Raw genomic sequence first — 27,430 nt, 5'->3', positions numbered from 1 at the left:
TTCCTCGGGATCTTTTTTAAAGCCACCCATCACGCCTTATGAGTTTCAGAGCAGATCTTATTGAACCACCTTGGGTGTTCGGGGACTTTCCTACTACATTTAGTTAATTTACCAGCCATAAGGCCGTTTAAATTTGAGAAGTCCACTATGATATCCTCTGGGGGGGGGGGGCGGTATCTGAGAGTACTGTCTCTAAGTCTGCCTTATTATTTGTCATAAGTTCTTCAAGGAAGGCCGACTTATCGATGTTTTCCCATTTGATGTTGATACCCTTATTTCTATTATATCCTACGCTATGCTTTAATTTCTTATCCCGTTCTCTCGCCACAAACAGATTTAAAGTTAAAACAATGGGGTTATGATCACTCACACAACTTGCCCCAACTACACAGCTCTTAAAAAATTGCACTAAGTCTTTAATAATTAAAATATGATCTATAGTGGAAGATGAAAAAGGGCCAACGTATGTTGGGATCGAGGGGGAAGTAACCGCATCCATGTCTTGTGAAAATTTCAAATCCTTAGCTGTAATGATTCTATTCAATGAATCCCCATACGGTGTGTGCTTAAGATGGTTCACAGACCTATCCCTCTCATCACAGATGCCACATGATTCCTGGACCCCAGGGTCACATGTTTCTATATTAAAATCCCCCACCCAAATTATTTGCAATTCCATTCTATGCTCTTTCTGAGCATCAGTTATAACATCCTCTAGGTCCTCTACAATATTTGTTATAGTTGTATCAAAAATATTATAGTAATAGTTAATTAAAAGCAAATCAAATGACTTTGATGTAATATCTAAAAGCAACTGATAATATTGAGATTTACATAATTCTCTTATTAAAATATCTGTCAATGCCTTTGATAGAGGGGTAACTAATCCCCCTTTTACTTGGCCCGCTCTAGACTGGACAGCAGGGATATAATAAGAGGTAAAGCCATCAATATACTTAGGGTCCATTGCCCAAGTCTCTAGGCAACAAACAATATGATGTTGATCAAGCAGGGTTCTCAAATCCGGATTATCGATCTTAGACCGGAGGCACGCAATGTTCCATGAGACAATACTATGACCCTCTGGTCAAGTATTAATCGCAGAATGGGATAACGCCATTGGGAAAACAGAATCCTCTTTTGAAGTTTCTTTACCCTCTAACTCCAGAAGCTGTCAGTCTTGTTCATCCAATTCTGAAAGCACTTCAAATCTATTGGAGAGTGGGAGGCAGTTTGCAGGTCTCTGGACGGCGGTCTTATCACTTTTAGGATGAAGTTGCCATGAGCTGTCTACATGACCTGTCGGTGTGCGACATTCTGAAAGGACTTCAAAACTATTGGAGAGTGGGAGGCAGTTTGCAGGTCTCTGGACGGCGGTCTTATCACTTTTAGGATAAAGTTGTCATGAGCTGTCTACATGACCTGTCGGTGTGCGACATTCTGAAAGGACTTCAAAACTATTGGAGAGTGGGATGCAGTTTGCAGGTCTCTGGACGGCGGTCCTATCACTTTTAGGATGAAGTTGCCATGAGCTGTCTACATGACCTGTTGGTGTGCGACATTCTGAAAGGACTTCAAATCTATTGGAGATTGGGAGGCAGTTTGCAGGTCTCTGGACGGCGGTCTTATCACTTTTAGGATGAAGTTGCCATGAGCTGTCTACATGACCAGTCGATGTGCGGGCTTTTGGTTGATAAAAGAAGCCCAGGGTCTGTGCTCTGACACCTTCACCGTGGGTAAAAGATTTTGCAAGTTTTTGGAAGAGATTTTTAACCAAGCATGGAATCCTGAAATTAACAATTATACAATCCCCTGATGACGACTTTGGTGCTGGTCCCATCCAGTTCACTCTTCTTGTAGTGATTATTTCCCTGGATAGATCATAGGACCAGTTTGAGTTTCTTTTCAACCAGAAAGAGACCTTGTTTACCAGGGATTCATGCGATTCATATTGTGCCTGCTGGAGCGGGGTAACCTTTTCCAGCACTATTATATATGGAGTACATTCTGGTGGGATTTGAGGGTGTATATTGTTTTGATTACTTTGATTGGTACCACTAGGTCCTTTAAGCACTTTAGGTGACCTGTGAATTGTATTCTGTAAGTCCGGTGCCAGTTGTTTATCCTGCAGTAGCCCAGAAGCTGATAAGTTAAAAGGCCTTAGTGATGAATTGTGTTTTAACTTTTGGCTCTGTGAGTTTGTGTGTGCTATACTTTCATGGCCAAGATTTGCCCCTTGGGCCTCCTTAAAAGTCCCTTGTTCTTCCAGAGTACCTACTCTTCTTTATGAAGGTTCACATGGGCGCCTCCTGGCGCGTTGGGTTTTGGGGATGCAGTCCCCTGTACAGGCGAGGAAAAGTGCTGGTGCAAGACTGGCGTTTCCGAGCTCCCACGTCGCGGGTGCCCAAGGCTGCTCTTATGCGCCTCTGACGCAATGAGGATCACATGGGTGCCTCCTGGCACGTTGGGTTTTGGGGGATGCAGTCCCCTATTCAGGCGAGGAAAAGTGCTGGTACAAGACTGGCGTTTTCGAGCTCCTGCGCCGCCGGAGCCCAACACTGCTCTTATGCGCCTCTGGCGCAGCGAGGATCATGTGGGCGCCTCCTGGCACGTTGGGTTTTGGGGGATGCAGTCCCATGTGCAGGGGAGGAAAAGTGCTGGTGCAAGACTGGCGTTTCTAAGCTCCTGTGCCGCGGGAGCCCAAGGCTGCTCTTATGAGCGTCCGGCACAATGAGGATCACGTGGGCGCCTCCTGTCGTGTTGGGTTTTGGGGGATGCAGTCCCCTGTGCAGACGAGGAAAAGTGCCGGTGCAAGACTGGTGTTTCCGAGCTCCCACGTCGCGGGTGCCCACGGCTGCTCTTATGCGCCTCTGACGCAATGAGGATCACATGGGTGCCTCCTGGCACGTTGGGTTTTGGGGGATGCAGTCCCCTGTGCAGACGAGGAAAAGTGCTGGTGCAAGACTGGCGTTTCCGAGCTCCCACGTCGCGGGTGCCCAAGGCTGCTCTTATGCGCCTCTGACGCAATGAGGATCACATGGGTGCCTCCTGGCACGTTGGGTTTTGGGGGATGCAGTCCCCTATTCAGGCGAGGAAAAGTGCTGGTACAAGACTGGCGTTTCCGAGCTCCTGCGCCGCCGGAGCCCAACACTGCTCTTATGCTCCTCTGGCGCAGCGAGGATCATGTGGGCGCCTCCTGGCACGTTGGGTTTTGGGGGATGCAGTCCCATGTGCAGGGGAGGAAAAGTGCTGGTGCAAGACTGGCGTTTCTAAGCTCCTGTGCCGCGGGAGCCCAAGGCTGCTCTTATGAGCGTCCGGCACAATGAGGATCACGTGGGTGCCTCCTGTCGTGTTGGGTTTTGGGGGATGCAGTCCCCTGTGCAGACGAGGAAAAGTGCCGGTGCAAGACTGGTGTTTCCGAGATTTTTTGCAATCATTTAGCACTTAATTGTGAATGAAGGCTGTTAGAAATGGGGGTCTCTAGTTGGCAGAGGTAGGTACCTTTGTCTAAATGGGGACCCCTGCTTGTAGTCAGGGTAAGGGCGATACACTTCTAAAATAACCCCTGCTCACCCCCTTGGTATCTTGGCATGAGCAGACAGGCTTATCTCAGAGGCAGTGTGTAAAGCATTTGTGAACACATACAGTAATACAGTGAAAACACTACAAATGGACACCACACCAGTTTAGAAAAATAAGTAATCCTTATCTAAACCAAAACAAGACCAAACAACAAAAATCGACAACACAGTAATAAAAATATGACTTTCAGATGGTAGAAATAGTTCAGTTCAAAGCAAATTGCAGATGCAACACCTTTTACACAAAGTACCTGGGATGCGTCACGTAAACAAACAAAACGGGCCGCAGGGATGGTGATGCGTCGGTTTCTTACACTCAGGATAGGTGATGCGTCGGTTCCTTGCTCCGAGGGAGGTGATGTGTCAGTTCCTTACTGCTGCGCAGGGGAGGTGATGCATCGGTTTCTTACCAGAGAGGAGGTGATGCGCCGATTTCTTACTACGTGGGTAGGTGATGCGTCGGTTTCTTACTGCGTCCCCCAATGATGCGACAAACTTGGCGCGTCGATGCAATGCAACGATCCGGGACGATGCATGGATTGTTCCAGCTGCCAGAGAAAAACAGTCTCTAGAGGTTCAAAACAACAGCAGGCACCTCTTTGCAGGTCAGACCTCCCAGCAAGGACATTCAGGGGAGCTGGTGGTGAAGTCTTTGTGTCCCTGAGACTTCAGAACAGGAGGCAAGCTCAGTTTCAAGCCCTTCCTCAAGCGGGGGGCACAGCAAACAGCAAAGTCCTTTTCTCCTTTCATTGGCAGCAAGTAGCCACTGCAGGCAACCCCAGACAACAAACAGCACAGGGGCAGTATTCCTCCTCAGCTTCTCCAGCTCTTCTCCTTGGCATAAGTTCCTCTCGATTTCCCAGAAGTGATCTCAAAGTCTGAGCCCCTCTTTTTATACCCCAAAATCCTTTGTTCTCTGAAGGCAGAGAGTGTCTGTACACAGCCAAAACCAGTTCTGTGGGGCACTTTGCAAGTGCACAACAACCTCCATTGTCAGTGTGAGCCCTGGCTCCAGACACACCACAGGGGGGCAGAGCCATCACTGTGGAAGGCAGGCACAGCCCTATTCTGGTGCAGGTGCTACTCCTCCCGCCACTCCAAATGCAGACCAGACCTATTTTCGAGTTAGAGCCGGAAGTCGCTCTTTCACAGCATTGGCATCCAGACTCCAGAATTCTCTTCCGGTGTCTATCAGAGGCATTCAGAACTGTTTAGCTTTTAGAAAGGCTATGCAAACCTGGTTGTTCCCCATTTAATCACACTTCCTTGCTGTCCCTCTACCATACAATGTGTTACCTGGGGAGTGCTGGGACGCCCCGTCGCTGGGGCAGCCATGTGCTGTACAAATCTCTTAACATTTCATAACATTCAGCCCAGTCCTGACTCATCAGGCTCTCTGGAGCCACTGCTCCTCCCCAGCCCCTGACTCTCCAAAGCCAGACATGCAATATACAAACCTAGAAGAGGCACAATGGATGGTTAGGCAAGAAAATACCTACTTTCTAAAAGTGGTTTTTCAAAAACAGAATGTAAAAATCACCCTCACTAAAAGATGCACTTTGACATTCTGAGTTCAGGCATACTAAACTTTATTTTCCTACCTTGTTCCCAGGGCCAGTTATGTTTATGAGATGTTATAAACAAACTCCCCATTCTGTCCTATGAGAACAGGTAGCCTTGCAATAGTGAAAAACTAAGTTGTCAGTAATTCACTATCAGGACATGCCACACACATCAGGGTATATCCTACCTTTCACACATATTGCACCCTGTCCACAGGGGTACCTAGGGCCTACCTTAGGGGTGTCTGTCATGTAGGAAAAGGAAAGGTTAGGGCCTGGCAAGTGGGTGCACTTGTCAAGTCGACATGGCAGTACCAAACTGCACACAGGCTCTGCAATGGCATGCCAGAGTTACATTTACAGGCTGCTTCAGTGGATGGCACAATCAGTGCTGCAAGCCCACCAGCATCAGTTGATTTACAGGCCCCAGGCACACAAGGTGCACTGTACTAGGGACTGACTAGTAAATCATGGAAACACCAATCCATAACAGTAATTTACAAAGGGAGCACTTGCACTTTGGCACTGAATAGCAGTGGCAAAGTACCCAAAGCATCTAGACCAGCAAAACGGAGTCCAACATACAGCAAAAACTCAGGAGGCAAGGCAAAAAATTCAGGGGAGACCCACGCACATAGTGCCAGGTCTAACAAAGGCATATGAGAATAGTTTTTTTTAAACTTCCTGCAAGAAACTGGATTATTGGTTCAGGGGGCGTGAACCACTACTCAAGCAACAACCACAATTCTTCAGGGTGAACTACAAAAGTCCCTAAATTAACCTATGCTTAACCCTCTGCTAGTCAGGCTTACCTTAGAGGCACTTAGGTAAGTCTTTATGCAGCACAAAAGGAGTAATAAAGTGAAAACACATCACAGGGAAAACCTCAAACCAATTCCGAAAAATATATTTTAATAAACAAAATAATGCTAGACCTACAAAATTATTCAGTAGAACCAGAGATATTGAATTTCGAAAATTTAGGTAAGTATAGCACCTGAAAGCACAAAGCATCAATTATGGATGTCTGGTAGAGCTGGATCGAAAAAAGTCACAAGTTCAGGCTGACCACGATGGAGTGCAGGCCGTGCACAGGATCAAATTTGGACCATTGAGGGTTGTACCTTATGTCCTTGGTGCAAGGTCTTCGCAGTGTTGCTTTCTAAGGCTCTGTGTCACTTGGCATGGCTCAGATGAGCTTTCAGCTGATGGCTGCGGCTTTGCAGGACAGGGCTTTGCGTCACTCAGCGTGGGTTCCGTTGAAGCTTGTAGTATATGTGTCACTCAGCATCCGTTCTGATGAAATTTTCAGCTGAGCGATGAGGCTTTCGGCGGTCTTCACAGCACTTTGTGTCAAATTTGATGGAACCTTCAGTTAGGCAAGGAGGAGTTTTCTCTGATGCCAGCCACGGGACCATGACTTGGGGAACAGGAATACACTCCAGCAGAGGTCATCAGAGCTTAGGTAGGTCCCGGCAGGTCCAGTTACAGCACGTCTGTTGGGCAGCTGTAGGAGGCCTCCGGAGCCTCTTATGTCCCCGTAGCTCAGAACAGGAGATCAGTAAACTGACCCTTGGAGTCACTCAGCTAGCTGGGAACAAGAAGATGGTCCACTTCATGAGCAAAACAGGCCGCAACCAGCAATACAGTACTCTGGGGATCCAGGCAAACCTCTCGCAGCATGACAGTCCTCTGGAAAACAAAGCAGTCCTTCATGAGTCTTCCACAGGTCTAGGAATGTACTGGTGAGTGGCTCTGAGGGTACATTATATTTTAACCTGGTGCCATCCTTTGAAGTGGGGGAATTTCCTATGCTACCCCCACATCTGTTCCTGGAAAGTTTTTACCATCCACTGAAAAGGCTCAAAGAAGCTTAGGGCTACAAACGGCTAGTGCTAAGTTTGTTTGTATGTGCTGAAGGCACAACCTTTGAAGTGCAAGTGGACAGGGAACATCACCACCCACACCCCACCCATCCAGCCAGGATGGCCCATCCTGCCAAGACCAAAACCCTTTGCCTCACTGTCTGGGATGAATACACAAAGGCCAACAGATACGCTAGTCACATTCATGGGACCCAGAACACTGGAAGCACGCACAAAATGGTTAGGACAAGAAAACACCAACTTTCTGAAAGTTGGATTTTCAGATTTGTGACTTATAATCTGACTTTACCCTTAAATGGGATTTTAAATTACAATTCAAATGAGTCCAAACTTGATATTTCTATCTGTCCCAATCAAAAGTTACCACCTAATAAAATGTAATTTTAACTCAATGTTGTCCAGTGGGAAATATAGACCCATACAGTAGTTTAAAATGAATTATAGGAGTTTTTTCCTATCAGGGTAAAACGTAAAAATACCTATACTGCTTTTTAAATACAATGCATCCTGCCCTGTGGGATGTTTAAGGCCTACATTGGGGGTGACATATGAATTAAAAAGAAAGGTTTAGGCCTGGCAAGGGCTTATTTTGGAAGGTTGTATTGACAGTTTTAAAACGGTACTACAGGCTGTAATGGCTGATCTGAGACATGTTTTAAAGTGCTACTTAAGCAGGTGAAACAATGAGTGCTTCCGGACCACTTGTAGCATTTCATTTACAGGCCCTGGCTACATATAGTACTATACTAGGGACTTATAAGTAAATTAAATATGCCAGTCAGGTGCAAGCCAATTGTACCATGTTTTAGGGAGAGAGCACAAGCTCTTTAGAACTGGTTAGCAGTAGTACACAGAGTCCTAGTTCCAACAAAAACAAAATACGAAAACAGGAGGGGTGAAGGTAAAAGGTTTTGGGGTGACCATGCAGAAAGGGCCAAGTCCATCAAGACAAAACATTCTTCCATATTGGACTAAGAAACTCAGATAGGATTCCCTGGATAGACCACCATCCTAGGAAGGGCAGATTATAAAGCATGGCCAAGCCTTTTTCCTAAAACTCATGGTCTCGGTTAGGCATGTGAAGAAGAACTCCAAATTAAACATCTTTACAACAGTGTTGTACTCTGTTGCCGCTCTGTCTGCCTATTAAATTATACTCTTTGTGGAATTGGAACACTCTGCTGAGTGACTGTCAGCACTGAAACTCCAGTTCCCTCTATGTATCTAGAGGGCCCAAGAGAGCAAAGTGGTCAGCAACATGCTGCCCGTATGAATGCTTGTAACTTCTGGTAAGCTCTTAACACTGTCTTCATTCTTAGTATGGGTGTAGCACTCCCATATAAACAGGACATTTTTCGAGCTGTTTACAGAAATTTGGTGCCACAACCTAGGTGGTGGCCTCATTATGGAAGAATCAGCCATGTTTAGTGACACAAGCCTCAGACACACAAGTTCCAGTAATAACACAATGATAAAGGGGTTTTAATCTTATCCGGATCTGCGGAAATACTGATCGTTTTGGCACTCTGATCCTCCCTGAAAATTGAGACTGGAAGAAATTAAGTGGTCAATAGTATACAGATACATGACTTTGTACTGCACACAAACGCATATACCAGTTAGCTTTACTTGACTTTTCATGCAGAGATCTTGCAAATTAGTTAAACTGCGTTTGATTAAGCTAATGCCTTACAGCCTTCATAGGGCCTAAGGCTCCTGATTTGTTCTTTGGAGAATTGAGCTTTTGAGCTACTAGCAGGAGGCCATCTTTACATTTATAGCATGCCCACCATTTACTGGTGCATTGCATCTGAATAGTTCGTCTGAATGGCTGTGGGTCCCAGAGCGCCAGATCTTCAGTTAAAGCAGGCGACTACTCCTCTCATCTTCCATGTGTAATATTATAGCCTGACTCATCCTTAACTGAATCTTCATGTGAAATTGATTTGTCAGGTAAGACAGCTTTGTCCAAGGATTGCTAACACAATGGATTTGGAATTCTAATTAATGATAGCTAGGGATTTAGGTAGGTTCTAAGGTCAGACTTCTCATGAAGGAATCTAGAGGATCCAGGGTATTGACAAACCTTGATTTGGATGTGTAGAGACCAAAACTACAAACATGAATGCAGTCTGAGGTAACAGAAGAGATTCATTAGTTAGACTGTCAACATCAGGGTGTTGCAGGAAACATTGCATTCCAGTGTGGTTGGGGTGCACTTAACATAACCTAACCAATGGTTGATCACAGTTCTTATATTTCCAAGAAAATAAAGAAAACTCATCAACAAACAATCTAATTAGAAAGTTAGTGCACGACACTAAGATAAAGAACTTAAAAAATAGTGGTTTAATGCTAAACAAGAGCTAAGCATAGATTTAGAAGAAAAGCAAATTCTTGTATTTATTGTGTTCTTATTGTATGCAGGTTGTTTGAGTGATTAAGAAGTGGAATAGTTCCTACTAGATTCAGTCCATTCCCTGATTACCCTCTCCTCATTGGGCAGAATATGTCAAGTGGCGCTTTAGAGGGTGGTTCTAACTAGCTCGGACTCCAGAAAAACTAACAATGCATCACTTGCAGAAACAGTACTGCTTCTATAGAGAACCCTAAGAGATTTATCTAGTTTCTGACAGTTTGCAATTGTTTTTACAAAGGCCAAGTACTGTTCCTTCATTTCCACTATGTTTGTGTTACACCGGCATACATTGCATGAGTAGGAAAGAGTGTATGAACTAAAAAGTTATGCAAAACCTAATGGCTTCTGCAAAAGTCCTTTCAGGTGCGTCGACGTACATTATTAACCATCACCTACTCAGTCTCCCAGGAATACCCTTAACTAATACCTTTCTCCTCAGACAGAGCATAGATGCATGAACTAGTTACTAATATCACTCTTATTACCTGTTAATTCCTCATTATATTATGGTATCACAACTGAGCCTATCCACTCTTGTACAGAACTACCCTTAAAGATTACAGCCCTGTTATCCAAATTTCCACAGAGAAGTCCAAAACAAACCTAACCTAAAATCTAAGAATTTTGAAAATATTTTAAAAAATGGCATTCAAACCGCAGATATAGTTTGTCTTAAAAAATTCCAACTTCCAACTATTAATCGTCATGAAAATCTGCCCCTCCTTTCCTCACACCTTATTGAATTAACAAGAGCTTTAATCGTATCGAGCTTGGACTAGTAGTATCTATGGAGGTATACAAAAATTCCAAATCCAGACATTGCAGAAAATACAAAATCAAGTGGTGAGATTATTTCTCAACCTCAGGAGAGTCAAACCCTCTCACCGACTATGAAGACCCAATACTGACTCCATTTGTAACATAGGATCAAAGTCAAGGTGTTATTAATCATGAATAAGGCACTTCATGGTATAGCACAGGCTTGCTTGCAGGCTGAGGCCTTACTAGGCCAACCTACAGGATACCTTAGATCAGCCAATACAACACAACTCATACAGCAGATACCCAAAAGACTGAACTGCAGAGGAAGAGACTTAAATTTTATGGAAACTCGTTTTTGAATGACCTGGGTCCCCACCATAAGAAAACAAATAAACTATGTTCAATTCAGGAAGAAACTTAAAAACCTTTTTGTTTGGAGATTCCTTCAATTTGGGCTGAATGTGGAACAGCATAGGCAAATACAGAACCTTGATTTCACCCACCACTAGGCATCTGAATCCCTGGGAATATTATTTGTTTAAGGCTGATCCACAAAGCTCTATCTGCCTGTATGTTCAGCTTATGAGCAAAAAGGGCCATTTTTATGAGCTTAAACAACGTTTGGAATTTACAAAAGTAGTGGGTAGGTCTTCAACGGTATATATTTACAAACTCCTCTCTAACATATTCCCACTTTGGCGAATGTCAGAAATTTACCACTGACAAGGGCAGGATTAAATCCCTTTCTATAGTGGAAAGGGAGCACCACATGGTGGGGTATAAAGGAAAAGATTTGTGCAAGTGGAAATAAAAAAAACACATTACAGAAATGCAATGCTATTTTCTCGTTTTCTCGTTTGCCATTGTATGCTACTGCCAATTTGTGCTGAGAGTCCTCAGTGTAGCTGCAATTGAAAATTGAAAAAACTGTTCAAGTTCACCAATAAACAAGCAACAGTTTCAGGTTTCCAGCCATAATCTTGGAAGCTTTCATGATTTCCAAAAATGAATAAGTCTTTACTCAAAGTAGGTAGTAAATCTGGTGTAGCATTACTCACTTTTTTGAGAACTAGGACCTTTTAAATTCTAACCTAGAAACAGCTTACGTTTCTTGCCAACAAATGATATATACACATATAGATTCAGCAAAACTTTGGGTTAGCCTTCTTTATCTATTGGTGTCCTCAACTGTCATTCACATTTTGCTTCTGTCCACTACGACAGGGGCAATAGGTCAGCCCCGTAAGCCATTGGATCTAATGTACTATGATTGATTATATTTGCCTGATCACTTATGCACATCTGCCTAAATAGAGTTGTCGATGAGTGCCAGGGCTGGTGGGACAATACTTTATTTTACTAATGCTTTTTTTTACCCATTATTTATCCTTTTGTAAAAAATTATTTTAGTCATCCTAATGTGTTTATATTATGTCTTCAGGTTAGAATACCTCAAAGTCAACAGTACAATTTCGTTGAGCCTATTAGAATCATATTTTTTCTCTAAAGTGCATTATCGAAAAAGGGTTTCTCTGTGTAGGTACACCTGTCTGCTAGGAAGCACATGTACTGGTCTATCCAAATAACATGCAATGATTATTTTATTTATATATTTGTTATTATTTAAAATTCTATTGCAAGCATATGACATTTATTTCTCATATTTATTTTTTGGCATATAGTTGTTGTAAGAATACAAAAATAATCAAAGCACCAGCTTATCAGCTTCAGATCCATTGGCTTTGTCAATGTTTTTTTATATTGTATTGTTGTTTGGAGTGTTGCTACACTTCATAACTCTCTGAACTGGAGACTTCGGCACAGGCCTGGAATAACATTAATGGAAAGATGGTTTACCCATATCGATCCTTTGTCTGAGGAAGGGTGGTAGCTCGCCTCAGGACTGGGACTTCTTTTCCCCAAATGCTCTGGGTTAGAATTCCTGTGGCCATAAACCACAAGAAATCTCTCTGGCCATTATTGCTCTCTCTTGAAACATGAGAGGATCAATTTCAGATTTGTGACTACCACAATAGATTCCATTTTGTGACAGCCATAAAATCCATTGATGTAAGAAAATGTTGAACACTGTAAGAAATCTGAGTCAGGGGGCCTTAGGGAATTTCGAGATAACAAGGTCCCAATTGTGTCAACTGTGGTCTTTCACTTGTGCAGACCAGCATACCTTTTAACACTTGACTAGCCGGGTAGCAGGCCAAACCTAATTCTGATGCTGTGGACTAGAAACTCAGATCTCAGTAACACAGCAACTACTACTCAATAAATCATTCTCCAGGCAGTGCTTTTGCTTTTCTGAAGTAAGGAAGGTCCTTTAATGCACACACAACTGCATACTATTCACAAAATTACAAACATTTACAAAAATGGCAGGTAGAACAACCGTTCCTAAAAGGGCCCTGCAAGGTATTTGGGGTGCAAAACACATACTATTGGTTTCCAGTTGTCAACTGACCCTCTCAACCCAGACTACACCCCATGGATATGAGGTACCTTTGACCCCCTTAAACCACCATGCCTTCTATATGTGCCCTTAGCCACCTATACAGAGGTATGCAATTATAATAAATTATAAAAAGTCAGACCTACTTGCATTGGTAAGAATATCCACATTATTCAAATCAGGCCACCAAGCTTTGCCAATATATGCTAACATCAGCATGTGTTTTTCTAAGCACACAAAACCTTTTCCATTTGTTAGAAAAAGCAGATCTATTGCTTTTGGTACAGTTTCAACAGCAATGAATAATTGATATTTCAACATGAATGAGTTCAGTCCAATTTCTTATGTCTATGAGTTACCATAATTACATTTGTCTTTCAATACCCAAAAATCCGACCTATTAGCTTTGATAATCCTTCATCAGCACTGACAGTTTCAGTAAAAATCAAAAATGTATTCTTTCATGTGAGGTTGCCAAGCAACATTTCAGAATCCAAAACACAATAGTTCCAATAATCCCAGGGCATCACTCTACCTCAGCTCTGCGAGTACCTTGTTGAAAGCTACTGTGTTCCCTGGGGGTCACAATCTCTCCTCCCAGGACAGTGAGAAATATGCCTTTCCCCTGACTTAATTTTATTAGCAAGGCCACTCTAAGGCGTGAAACCTAGCTTTAGCGTCAGGATTCCTAACGCCCAGCTTTGCATCTCTAATGAGATGCAAAGTGGGCGTTTCTGACCTAACATGACAGGAGAAATGTCGCTAAGCGACATTTCTCCTATCATCAAGCCCCACGCTATGAAGCATAGCGTCAGGAATAGTAGCGATAACCCCTGTTATCGCTACTTTCCTTACACCTGCTTCAGGACTGACTTAGCCATGATATCCTATGGAAGGTGGATATCATGGCTAAGTTTGTGAGTCCCTATCAGCAAGCTAACGCCACACTACGTGAGATTATCGCTGGGTTTCCAGCGATAATCTCACGTTAGGCAGTTAGCGTGAGGATTTTTATCGCTGAGGAGATAAGCGTTGCTAATAGCACGCTACCTCAGCGATAAAAATCCACATTACCCGGCGATAATTATCCTCACGCTAAGAGCGCTGAGCGATAATTATCGCCGGTTGTTGCTGATATGCCCCATAGTCCTATTTCATTTTTATAAGGAACTCATTTAAACATTACACACACCATGGAAATGGTCTTTGAAAAATCAATTATTATTATTTTTTTACACATAAAAAAACTACAAATACATATATATAAAGACATATTACATCACAAACATTTATACAGTAAACCAAAACTTAGTTGCCAATACCCATTCATATCTATCTGAGTAATACACTGTGAGGTAGTCCTCTTTGCACACGGGGTTACAACACCTCCCTAAATAAACATCAAGTGTGCTTCTCAGAGATACAAAAATAATTCTTGTATTCAAACGGACTCCTCCCGTCAAAGAATGTCGACGCAGACGCGTTTCGGCCCCCAATTTCTTCTGGGCCTCATCAGGACAAGGGTAAGCAAACCAACCTAAGTTAAGTCAAAAGTATATACGTTTTTACACAAACCAACAACTGTCCTCTCATGTACACAGGGCATGCTGGATCTAACTCATGCAGGGGATAAACGATTATTAAAAAAGGAATAGAGATTTGCGTGGGGGCTCCGAAAAATCACTAAAAACTGTAGTGCCCTACTACTACATAAATATAAAGTCATACCTTAACTGAAGTGCAAGTCTACCAAGTGTACCCATAAAAAACAAACTAATAAAATACCATGAATAAGTGCAGTGCAGGCCCACAAAGGAGATATACAAAAACAGAATACTTCACGTCACGCACAAGACACTCACGTGACATAAACCAAAAACTCGATTTCCGCGTGCTTCAGGCAGCAGTACCTCTCATTATGGGAAATTGAATGAACAAAAACCCCAGCTTCAATCACCTGAAAAAGCGGCGATTAATATATCATTGAGCATTTACCATGACAATTCCACTAGTTGTAGAATTTACTACTACTGGCGCTGTAAATTGAGGATTTCACCCCATTTACCTTTCAAGACTGCAATTAACTTATTTATTCAATGAACCGGTCCTGGCTTTTACGAGCATCTCTCTCGTTACCACAGTTCTTCACTGTAAAATAAAACAACAGTTTCTAAGACTCAGCTGTTCAATAAAAAACTATTCTGCCACACAAGATAAATGCCCCTGAACGTGCTATCATTCTTACCTCCGGATTTAAAAAAACTCAGTAATTCTACATGCATGACTGCTCCTACGTGTAACTCACTCCGGGTCCCCGCATAGTTATAAGAAGAACCCGGAACTAATTTTCCGCAACGTGGACGCGAACGGACCATGTACTGAAACTGAAGAAAGACTTTCAGTATTGTTTACACCAGTTGCCAAGGGGACCTCAGCCCACATTGCACTCGAAAGCGAAGACCTACACACTACAACAACCAAATTTATCAAATGCAAACACTACGTGAATCAACATTTTTTAAACCAAAATCATAAATGCCTGCAACAATAAAGGAATTAAATCCACACCCGCTAAAACCATTCATTTCAAAGCTCATGGTGTGAATCCTCCAATTTCCGGTCACATTATCAATGGGGGGACCCCTCTTTCCTGCATCTACAGCTTGTCCTGTGTACCTGGACTTACACGCTATTCATTTTTATTGTGCACAAATCCATCATTAAAAAGTGTACACGTATTATATACCAATTTTTTTAAATATATATACAGACAACCTATGTATCTACAAAACAATCAAAATATATCACAAATTATACTGGTTATATACCTACATACAGTTCACCCCAATTTTTCCCTTTCAGAGATATTACAAATACCTGAATGATCTTGAATCCAACAACCTCATATGTACAGAAGAGCTCTCTACTTAGATCAGCTCCCAGATCTCGTCACGGTCATTAAGACCATCTGTTGCTGCCTGATATTTTTCAATCATTCGTGCTTCAAGGCGATTCAAATTTAGTTGTAGACTTGCTTTGTTATGTGCCTTCACCACCGGAAGTACCGACCAACTTATCTCATTTTCATTATGGTCACTTTGTACAAAATGTTTGACCAATGGTGCCCCCTGTGTCCTACAACGTATTCTTGACTTGTGTTGTAGTATCCGCTGTTTCACTGCCTGTATGGTCTGTCCAATATAGGACTTACAACAAGGACATGAGAGGGAATACACAACGTTTTTTGTGTTGCAATTAGAAACGCAATATTGAATATGCTTTCTATTGTTAATTATAATGAATTTGGAATCAATGGTCTGGGGGCATGCAGTCCAATTATTGCATCTGAAATGCCCCACAAGGGGCGGGAGGCCTAGCATACTTCTCAAATCCTTCTTCGGTTGTTGTGTTTGTGACGCCTTCACTAGATATTGCCTTAAATTATTTCCTTTACGGAACATTAGTTGCTGATTTAGTAAACCTTAAGTCTTGTGTACGGGAATTAAACCACAAGTGAAATTGTTCCAAGGACTTCTGATCTCCAGTCCACACCATAAAAATATCATCTATGAATCGCACCCATTTTGCAATGTGCGATTTAAAAGGAGTGGCATCATAAAAAATATACCATGTCTCAAAACAATCCATAACCAAATTGGCTATTTCTGGGGCAAAGCAGCACCCCATAGCCATGCCTTTTACTTGTAAATATAGATCTTCTTTGAAGGCAAAAAAATGATTCTTAGGACATATCCTGGCTAAGGATCCTAAAAATTCGGTGGGCACCTGATGTGGTCTCACTCTTCTATTTAAAATCATGCTAAGTACTGCAAGGGCTTCCTCCTGAGGGATATTAGTGTATAAACTTTCAATGTCGAATGTGACCAACAATTGTTGGTCTCTATTAAACATTAAATTCTCAATTTTGGAGATGAAATCCATTGTATCCCTTATGTAGGCCTTAGTCTGAACCACAAAAGGTTTTAAAAACAGATCAATATATTTCGCCAAGGGTTCCAAGAGTGAACCACACGCTGAAATAATCGGTCTGCCTGGAGGGTGTTGTACATTTTTATGTACTTTGGGGAGTACATATATTTTTGGTATTTTTTGTGTAGTGATATTAAAATACTCATTCTTTTTTACAAACATATCCCATTTTGAACGCCTCTGTTGTAAGATGTAAATTTTCGGCTTTTAAGCGGGGCGTAGGGTTATCTGTCATAGGACGATAATGTTCTTGATTGTCCAATTGATTCATTATTTCTTTATCATAATCTTCACTATCCCACAAAACGATACACCCGCCTTTATCAGCAGGTTTAATTACTGTTGAAGGGTTCTCTGCTAGATTTTTGAGTGCAGTTTGTTCTTCTTTGGCAAAGTTATGTTGGAAAAAAATAAATTTTTCATTTAGTTTGTCAATTTCTTTTAGTATTTGATCTTCAAATACTAAGACTTCATCTGGTAGAGTGGCACTTTCTGAGCAAAAAGATGACTTGTTCTTCAGGCCACTGATGTTCTTTTCAGTAACTTCACTATAGTCTGGAAAAAAAGACTTTCAATCTAACCTTACGTAGAAATTGGAGGACCTATGTTTTGGTGTCCACTGGGTCCTGTACATTAAGTGGAACAAAGGATAAGCCTTTTTGTAATTCCTGTAATTCCACATTCGTCAAAGGGTGTTTAGAGAGATTGTAGATCGGCATTAGATCATTATTAGATCTAATACTCTGACCCAAATCTTGTACTATCTTCGGTAAACTCTCCTTCTGGTTCTGAAGTAACCTGGTTCCTGATTCTGAACTGGGGCTCTCCATTCTCCTCTGAATCCCCTTCCCCTGCTTTCACCTCTGTCTAAAAAAGGAGGGGCTGGGGGTATTGATGGTATGGTTGATAGAGTTGATAGTAACTCCCAGCACCCTGGTCTGGAGGCATGGACCAGATTTCCTGTCCTGCCTTTTTGGTCTCTTGATATGGGGTCTTCCTGCATCAGCACTCAGTGGTTCTCATAGTAGACCACTCGATAACTTCACTTCCAAAGCACCCACACCTTCAGCCACACCTAAGATACCCACCAACAGGACCAGTTCACGGAACTCCAAAGGGAACCCCTTCAGTATGGGCCCCCTAGCTCTGGAAATAGTGACAACAAAAGTCCAGGAGTACAAGACCACAGTAGGGTCCTCCAGACTCCTGACAGGTTAATCAGCCCCTCTGGTCTTCTTCTTGCTACTGTTGTTCCTATTTTTGTCAACTGTTCTTTTCCATTGTGGGTGTTTAATAATTGAGGTGCAGAGTTCTAGATCATGGGCCTCAGCTAGCCAATCCAGTGAATCCACATCTTCCCTCATCCTTTCAGTGGAGCTTTGTGGGATAAGCCCAATGGATGATTGCACAAAATAACTTAAAATTATAGCCTGGAGTGGTTTCTTTTGTCCAAGTCCTCGAAGAAAGTCCCTCTAGTGTCTGTACTCCATTTGAACCATGTGTCAATCGTATGGTACCTGAAAATCAGCTCCAAAATATTGTTGCTACAAAATTTTGTGGAGTATAATATCGAAGGGAAGTATATTGTCTTTTTTTATTTGCTGCACATAATATTTATCTTTAAAAAAACAGTACCTTAAAATAGTGTGGCATTTAATACGTTTTTATTGATGTCACGATATGTATTTTTTTGGTAATATTTTAGATTGAAAAGTGTTTTTTTAGATGTTCATAATATTTTAAAAATATTTCATTATAATAATTCTTTGTGGGTAATGAGTTTTTGGGGGATTTGGGTGGGTAGAGTTTTTTAATTAATTATAATTAAATACATTTTGGTTTACATAGATTTGTTTAAATATTTATGTGTTTAATTGTTTTTATTTATTTTGTGATTTCTAGAATTGAGAATTTAATTTTATTCAATGGGTTGTGGGATTTATTTGGAAATTGGGTGGGTGGTGTTTTAATTAACAAAAAGTTAATAATTATATGTTTCAATTAATGCATTTCTTTTAAAATGTTTCATAAAATAAACATGCTGTAGTTTGTATTGGAAGATTTGGTAGGTAGGATTAGTGGGCAATAATTAATAATTTTTAAATAATTTAAATTTAAAAAGCATGTTTTTTATTTAGATACATTTTTAAGTTACTTATACATTAACTTATATTATTTTGTAATTAAAATATGGATTGGTGTTTTGTGTATAGTATTGCATACGTGAGTATGGATCTATTTTATGTTTCATATTTTGTTTATTCAAAAATTATATTTGAATGCAAGTAATAGTAAACATAAAACAACGTTTTTATTTTAAATAATATATTTGTAAACAAAAATATAGAGACCAATTTTAAAATATCATTAAGAAGTGTTTTTATGTAAAAATTCAATCTGTTTAAAGAAAATGTTTCAAGTATTAAGTTAGAATAGGAAATCTGCCACGTTCCCTGTATATATGCACTTACTCAAACGTTTGCTGTATAGAATTTAGAATAGTAAATCTTGCCTCCAATTTATGCACCTTCCCAAATGTTTTTGGACTGGATACAGATTAGTAAATCTTACCCTCTAATCCTTAATATATGCACTTTCCCCAGTGTTTATTGGAATAGTATATCAGCCCCTCACCCAATATGTGCACATTCCCAAATGATTGTTGGATAGTAGTTAGAATAGTAAATCTTCCCCCAATATATACGCTTGTCTCAAAGTTTGTGGGATCGGAGTTAGAATAGTAAATCTGATTTCCTGAAATATATGCATTTTCTTTTATAGGTGGGGATCGGCGTTAAAATAGTAAATCTGACAGTTCTCTCAACAAATGCAATTTTCCTATTGCTTGCAAGTTCAGAGATAGAGTATTTAATCTAGCTCACCCGTTCGAAATATGCACTTTCCCCAATATTTGTTGGATTGTGGGTTTATTGATGTATTGATTTATTTATTTGTTCATGCAGGTTTATATAGCGTGAACTTAGCCCAAGGGCATCAGAGTGCTGTAAGGAGCTGGATTTACAGTTTACAAAACATATTATAATACATTGAGGGAATCTATATGGGTGTGAGGGAACAGGTACTTGAAAGAATAAGGAGACAGGAGCTTGTTGTGGTGGCGGACCAGGGTATAATAGTTTAATACAATTGAATAAGAGAAGGGACCATAAGAGGAGGCAAAAGTGAAAAAGAAAGGGGGAACATAGCTTTAGGCAATTATTAAGAGCAGATTGGAAGTAGATTCAGGTCCTTTGCGGAGGTGAATACAAGGAAGTGGTGCATAGACGTGGAGCGAGAGACTTAAAGACTCTGTTCGCCATTGTACAATCCATCTTGAAGGCAAGGGGTTCTAAGCATTCTGGTGCTAGGAATCTATCTGACCCCACCTAATATTTTTACTTTGGAGGCAAGATATTGAAGGAGGAGTTGGGTAGGATCTGTTGCATTATGCAGGCAGTCTTGTATAGAGCTGTGGCTTCCACTGGAAGTCACTGAAGCATTGAAAGTACTGGTATGATGAGATCACTTTTTTGTCCCTGAAACCAGCAAACGGCTGCATGTAGGACCATTTTTACATGTATGAGTTGAGATGAGTTTTAGGGAGACCTGCTAGAAGAGAGTTTGCAATGTTGATCCATTAGCATACCAGATATTGAACAAGAGTTTTAGGTGTATCTCCCACAGAAGTCCAAGTTGAACGCATGAACTTTTGACCATCGTATTGAGGTGATTTTGTAGATTTAAGGCCTGATTCTAACTTTGGCGGTGCTGCACCGGCTACTACATGTGTCCAGTGGGCTTTACTGTAGCCGTTCCCACAGCGGTGCCCTGAAAACGGGCACCTAAAAAGAAGTTCCAGCACAGAATGGTCTGTGAAGTCCATGCCGTGCTGAAACTTGGGGTGCATGCAAATAGGGGGAGGCACATATTGTGCCCTTCTGGATGCATCCCCATGGCAGGGGGCCTTGGGGTCCTGTAGAGCCCCCTCTGTTTCCCAACCACCAGCCTTTTCATGGCAGGCTAACCGCCATAAAAACGCTGGCAGATAGGGAAACTCAAAATATGCTCGGCGGACCGCCACAGTCATGCCTTGCATATTGGATACCCCTGTCTGTTGCGCCACCGCCAGGCAACGACGGTGCCCTAGTGCAGCTGTAGTGGCGTTCCAAATAGCCTCCTCGGAATAGGTTGGCCGCAGAACCAGCACAGCTGCACCATCCAGAATCTGGCAGTCAAAGACTGTCAGATTCTAAACAGCCCCTAAGTCTGCTATCCAAGATACATCCTCGAGATTTGTAGTGGTCTACTATAGTAGGTTTACAATCCAACACGCTGCAAGAGTCAAGCCAGGATTGTACTGTTAGTCTCTCGTGAGTGGTCAAGATAAGAAGAAATTCTGTTTTTGTGGGATTGACTAATAGCCGTTATAAGGTCATTCACTCTTGCACCTATAGTGGTTAGAAGTAAAATATCTTCAAGTTAAGGGATTTTGAAATAAACTTGAGTGTCATTAGTGGACTGATGTAATGGGGTAACAGAACATTTGAGTAGGACTCCAACAGGTTTGATATAGAGGTTGAAAAGTGTAGAGGCCAGTATGGACTTTTTTGGGACTCCTTGTGTCAATGAAACAGGGCTAGAGGAAGATGTTTTCACATTTGATCTGTTGAGCATAGTTGGTTAAATAAGAGGTGAACCAGTTGAAGAAGAGAGACCTCAGCTAGAGTTTGGTGGACAAGAGTACTGTGCCCACTCGATTTAGAGCCAACAGGGCCATCTTGTTTCTGCGAGTAGTGCCACCACTAGAACCCCCCCATGGGAAACCTTATACAAATGATCCAGTGGACTTGGGGCTAATGGAGTAAGTACCTCAGATCATCTTTCCTATTTAAGGTGGACGTTTGGCTATACTTTTTTAATGTTCAGAACCTCCATGAAAAGCCTGCTCACACAATATGTTCAATCCTCTTACACAGGCAGCAAAGCAGCTGACCGTATTCTAAAAGGTGGCCCCCGGAGGTTACAGCCCAAGTTCTTCATACAATAGAGTTGGCAGTGGGTGAGACTCCTTTAGACAGTCCGGCGCCAGAGCAAAGCCCAAAAACTAGAGGTCCAAAAGTTAAAATAATGGGGTTTTCACAAGTAAACTCACTGTTTACAAGGACCCTGGTTGTGTCTCACCTACCTGCATTATCCTTGGTCCGTCTAAGCACATCAGAGCTATTCTCAAGCTTTTATACCATCTATTAAAGACGTTCCACTCTAACCTAACCAGCTAGGTCATAGCTTAGGTGGGAGGACTGTATTCTATTATTATATTGTATTCGATTATAATTTATCTTCTACCCTGATTTAACTCTTGAAGCAAAGTAAATGTATTTCAATACGTATAACACGGAAGATACATTTCAATGTGAGTGTCCAAACTGAGGTTAGCAGTGCTGAGTGCCAGTGACCTCACAAACCATACACCCATCATTGAGCAGGGTACAGTACAACCATCTCTGTAGAGCACCAAACTCCCTCTTCTTTGCTGCTCTAGCAGAGATAAGTATTGCACACTTGTCTTTTGACCACTATTTATGCTTATGCTTGATATTCTGCTATAATACAGTTGCTTTTTCGCTGCTTGGAGCCCTTCTGCAACGTTATTGTACTGTTTGTATTTCAGTTTCCTTTTATTAGGGTTCCTCTCGGGTAGCGTGGCAACGCACCTTCCTTTGTTTTTGTCGACTTTGGGAAATCCCCTCACTTACAGGCAGATTTATTACTGTGTGAGTTGCTCAGAAAGGTTTCAACAGCTTTCCTCTCATTGGAGTGTGTGTCTTTCAATTAAAGACTCTTTGGTGAATAAGACACATTGTTTTCTTTTGGCTGCCCTCAGACAGTTCACTGTTACACAAAACTGTTAGGAGAGATGGATTGTTAGTTTCAGTCAGGATAGTCGGTGCTTTCCTATTCAGAATACTGTTTCCTTATTTAACTCCTTATATTAAACTGAGACATAGTATATATACATTTGCTCATATCTGATAAAAAGAAGGGATGCAGAAGAAAATTAAGTTTTATATATATGGTGGTCACAGAGAAATGTGGCCTTCAGAGGCTTTCCATGACAAATGTATATATTTATTGATTGATTAACAAAATTATCCTTGACTTCAGAGCTTAATTACTCTGATTCCTTTGCAGAGTAGGACGACTGGGAAAGGGATAATGAGCAGGAGTTTGCCAGTGAAGCATTATCCAATCTGCAGTAACAGCGTCTATGCAGCTACTGCAAGACATCATAAGCCACTCAGTTGCTACTCATTTGCGACCTCTTTCACAAATACATTTCTTACGTATCTCCTCATCCAAGGGAGGAGTCATAGACATCTAAGGGGTGCAGTTCCTACTCTCCATACACCAACCTTCTACCTGCTAGGAAATTAAATGCAAAGGCACTGGTGGCACAAGTTTCATCCACGTCTATCTCCATCCCATCCCTTCATATTCAGAATTTCAAGATCCCCCCCCCAAAAAAAAAACAAAGAAAACTTCCTTTTTTTGTAGACACAATGGCAAATATTCTTCTTATCTTGATTCCCACTCAGACTCATTCTCCTTCCATACTACCCACCCTCAACACACTGATGAGGATGACAAGAGAGATCCACAGACTCCTCCAGACCCTCAAACACTCAATCGTAAGTCTCCCAAACTACTCCTTGATTCTTTGGGCACACCTTATTTTGATCCAGCAGTCATTTCACATCCAACATCTGGAGAATGAGCCCCTTTAAGTGCCCTATGATTGTGTCAAGATTAGGCCTTACTGTAGTTCGTGGGGTTCCACTACGCAGAGCTCTGCGAAGTGACCAAAAAACTATGCTAAGCTACGCGGAGTTTCACAAGCGGCGGAGTGCGTTAGATCGCGCCTTTCGTGCTGATTTTATTGCCGGTTGTTTGTCCCGCGCTAGACTCCACCATGCGCAGCGCAAGAGAGCACTGCTTCTTTCTGCTGCTCGAGTAGATTTTCTACTGGACCGGCACCTTCCTCAACACAAACTAATGGTTTCTCAATGCGAGCGGTCGCGACCATCCGTGAATGCCCACATTGAGAAATCTTGCTGGGAGGTGGTCTATGGCTGGATTTTACTCTCTAAGGCTCACCAACGTCAAGGAAAAACTCTGCTTTGATGAGCGGAGTTTTTCTGAACTCTGTGTGCTCTGCGTCACGGAGAGTGCGGAAAACTTCACAAACACCACGAATGGAGCAGAGTTCACCGTCCTGGCCTAGTCAGGATATATTATTGGATGCTCAAATAACGGAAATTAATGAAGATGCAGCACTTACAGGTGCTCCAGTATATCTATCTATTCTCCTAGTCAGGGGCGGCTGGTGACATTTGAAGGTGGCGGGGCGTAAAATGATTGCAAAGGAAGCAAACAAACGTGTGAGCAGTCGCGAGGGGGGGTCACGTGCGGGTGGGGTGGGGGGGTCGCACGGGAGAATAAGCAAACGAACATGTGAGCAGTCGCGAGGGGGGGGGGTCAGGCGCGGGGGGGTCGCACGGGAGAATACTATGAAAATTAAAAGGAAAACTTACCTGACCGCCTCTGCTCCTGGTCCGCGTTGGCGCCTCTGCCCTCTTCAAACTGGCTGGAACAGCACGTCACGTCAGCACTGCAGTGGCAACCCCTCAGCCAATCCTGGCGCTGCTGCAGCGCCAGGATTGGCTGAGGGCACAGCCTACTCCTCGCCCGCCGCCTGCCCATTAGGAGACCGAGGGGCTCCTAATGGGCATGCGCAAATCCGTGAAAACACAAGTGCGCATGACTGGGCACGGGCTAAAAACTAGCTCACCATACCCACTCATGCGCACTTGTGCTGCAGTGCTGCCTGGTCTGACAATGCATGTCAGTCAACATGACGCCGGACCGCCCACGGTCCGACGTCATGCTGACTGACATGCATTGTCAGTTCTCCCCACCCTCGGCGTCTCTGAACTTAAGTAATCTAAGTTCAGAGACACCGAGGGAGCTGCGGGTGGGTGCGCGGGGGCGGGGGAACAACGCCCCCACGCCCCAATGGACGCACCGCGCCTGCTCCTAGTTGGATTCAGGGGGCCAATTGCCTTTAAGCAATGTGAATGCGGCCATTTCGGCTGAAAGACGTAAAACCATCCTAATGAGGATTGATCCTAAATGATCTAAAATGGCAGAAAAAGAGTTGGGTCCAAAAGGCAATGACCACCTGTTCGGGGATCACTGGTAAAGATATTCACCTCACTTGAAAAGGCACAGCAAAAGCTGGAAAAGGTTTTTCACCTCATGTTTTTCAAAGAGCCGGTAAAGGGAGAGCTCACTCTTCATGCTTACCTCAGCAGAATTCATTTCACTCTTCATTCCATGCCCCAAAATGCGGCCATACTGTCAGTTTCAGTGACAGGGCAGGATATGGTCCTTTCTTTCCTCAAAGTGGCAGCCAATACAGAGGAAGATTTCAACTGGGGAGAGCAAGAGCCTGTATCAATCCAGGTAGGTCATATCAATTTAAATATTTTTTTTCCCTGAGAAAGTTGGATGACATACTCTCCCTCTTTCTCCACAATTGGAAGCTCATCACATCAGACTAAAGGGTTCTACACACAATACATGGGTAGAAAATAGATTGTTTCTCTCCCCCATTACATTTAATTCCTCCTCATTATATGGTCTTCATTGTACTAGAAAAATAAATAATTTTGCAAGAGATTTCCGATTTGCATGCAAAAGACACAATTCAGGAAGTACCCTTCCACTCCTAAGATTTCTCAGCAATCTCGTCTTGGTCTTAAAGGTTGACGAAAGTTATCGGCCAGTCATAAATGTAAGACTTTTATACAAATTTGTGTTTTATAGACACTTCAAAATGGAGGTGATACATTGTTTAAACGATTCGTTCCAAACAGGGGACTTGTTGGTGAAGATAGATATCAAAGATGCTTAGCTGTAAATTGCAATTCATACTTCATATATACATTATCTGCAGTTTAGAATACAATACAATAAAATACAATACAAAAACAATTTCTAAAACTTGCTTCAGATGTGGCAAGCCTAAGGCACGTAGGAAGGGCATTCCAAAGACCAGCAGTAACGAAGGTGAATGATCTTCTTCCTCTCCTTGCTTTGAGAACCCAGGGAATTTTAATTTGACTTTGGCTGCTGGACCTCAGGGAATAGGATTGGGAGTAGGCTATCATTATTTTTTTTTAGATATACAGGTCCTCTAAGCTGCAGGCCTCTAAAAGCTGAGCGCTTTAAATTTGGCTTGCTTCACCACAGGCAAGCATTGAAGGTGTCAGAGATGGAGTTTTATAGATTGAGAGATAGGAATTATCAGAAACAATCTGGCTGCCGCATTTCATACAATCTTCAGGTGATGCAAAAAGTGAACAAGCAAACCCAGGTAAAGTCTATTTGCATAGTCTAATTTAGACATCGCTAAGGCATTAACAGTGGTCTTTTGTGTGACCTTTCGGACAAGGAGAATCATTCTGCAAAAAGATTTAATGGTGGCAAAGCAGCTGAATGAGACACTTTACTTAGGGAGCAAAGGAAAGGTCTAAGTGAAAAATGACTCCAAGATTCCTAGCAGTTGGTGCCGGGGAAGAGGGAGTGCCCAGTTCTGAAGCTACCCATTGCTTGCATCTGGATAGGCCATAGAACTGAAAAAGAGGACCTCGGTTTTATCAGAGTTAAGTTTTTGGAAATTGTTTTTCATCCAATCGTCAACAGACTTTAGGCGAGCTTTGAAAGAATTAAGGATCAATGTATCTTTCTCCCAAAAGGATAAGAGTAATAGGGTGTCGTCAGCATAAGAAATCACTCTGAGACCACATGTTTCAGCTAGGCTAACTAGCGGCTCCAGATAAATGTTAAAAAGGGTGGGGCTTAGGGCAAAACCCTGCGGTACACTATATTCAAGTGGTTTTGCCGCAGAGGAGAAAGGTGATATCAGGACAGCTTGAGTCCTATCCTCCAGAAAAGATTTAAACAATAGGAAGGCCTGGCCTTGAACCCCTATGCTCCTGAGTCTGACCAGTAGAGTCTCCTGCGAGACTGTATCGAAGGCTGAAGAAAGGTCTAGGAGCTCTAACATGGCCACCGAGTTATGATCAAGGCTCTCGTTTTTAAGAATGTCAGGTTAGCATTGGTCCACAAGAGATCCAGACTTGCATTTAGCCCGTTCTAATAGAAAGTCCTCCAAAGATAAAGGACTACAATTTGCAAGGATTGGTCTAGAGGGACAGTTGCCACCATGCTAGACATGGATCCAGAGTACTTGGGGAATGGGTCACTGATAGATCTAATCAAGTTGTGAAAGAGTTCTGAAAGCTCGTTACAAAAATTAGTGGACGCAGTAGGACAATTCTGAAGGACGGTCAGAGAGAAGTAGGAGTTCACCATTTTCAAGAGCTCCTGAGGTTTATTAGAAGCCTTGGCAACTGATGAGGAGATGTACTCCTTATGGGCATTGATAATGGCTCGACAGTCAGATTTCAGTGCTGTCTTATATGTGCATTCGGCCTCAGCACCATAGGATTTACTCCAAATCCATTCTAGCCTTTTACACAGAGCTTTCTCTCCTTTTAGGCCTGCAGAGAACAAAGGAGCAGTGGGGGCAAATCTGTAACTAGCCGAGGTTCTTGTAGGGGCGATAGAATAACAAATGTCTGTAAGCCAGACATTCAAATTTCAATATCTTGATCCAGGGTGCCTGACAACTCCAAAGGTGTATG

Source organism: Triturus cristatus, chromosome 1_2 (genome assembly GCF_964204655.1).
Source record: "Triturus cristatus chromosome 1_2, aTriCri1.1, whole genome shotgun sequence".
In the NCBI taxonomy this organism is placed as follows: Eukaryota; Metazoa; Chordata; class Amphibia; order Caudata; family Salamandridae; genus Triturus; species Triturus cristatus.
The sequence above is the reverse complement of the archived record's forward strand: the minus strand, read 5'-3'. Positions refer to the sequence as shown.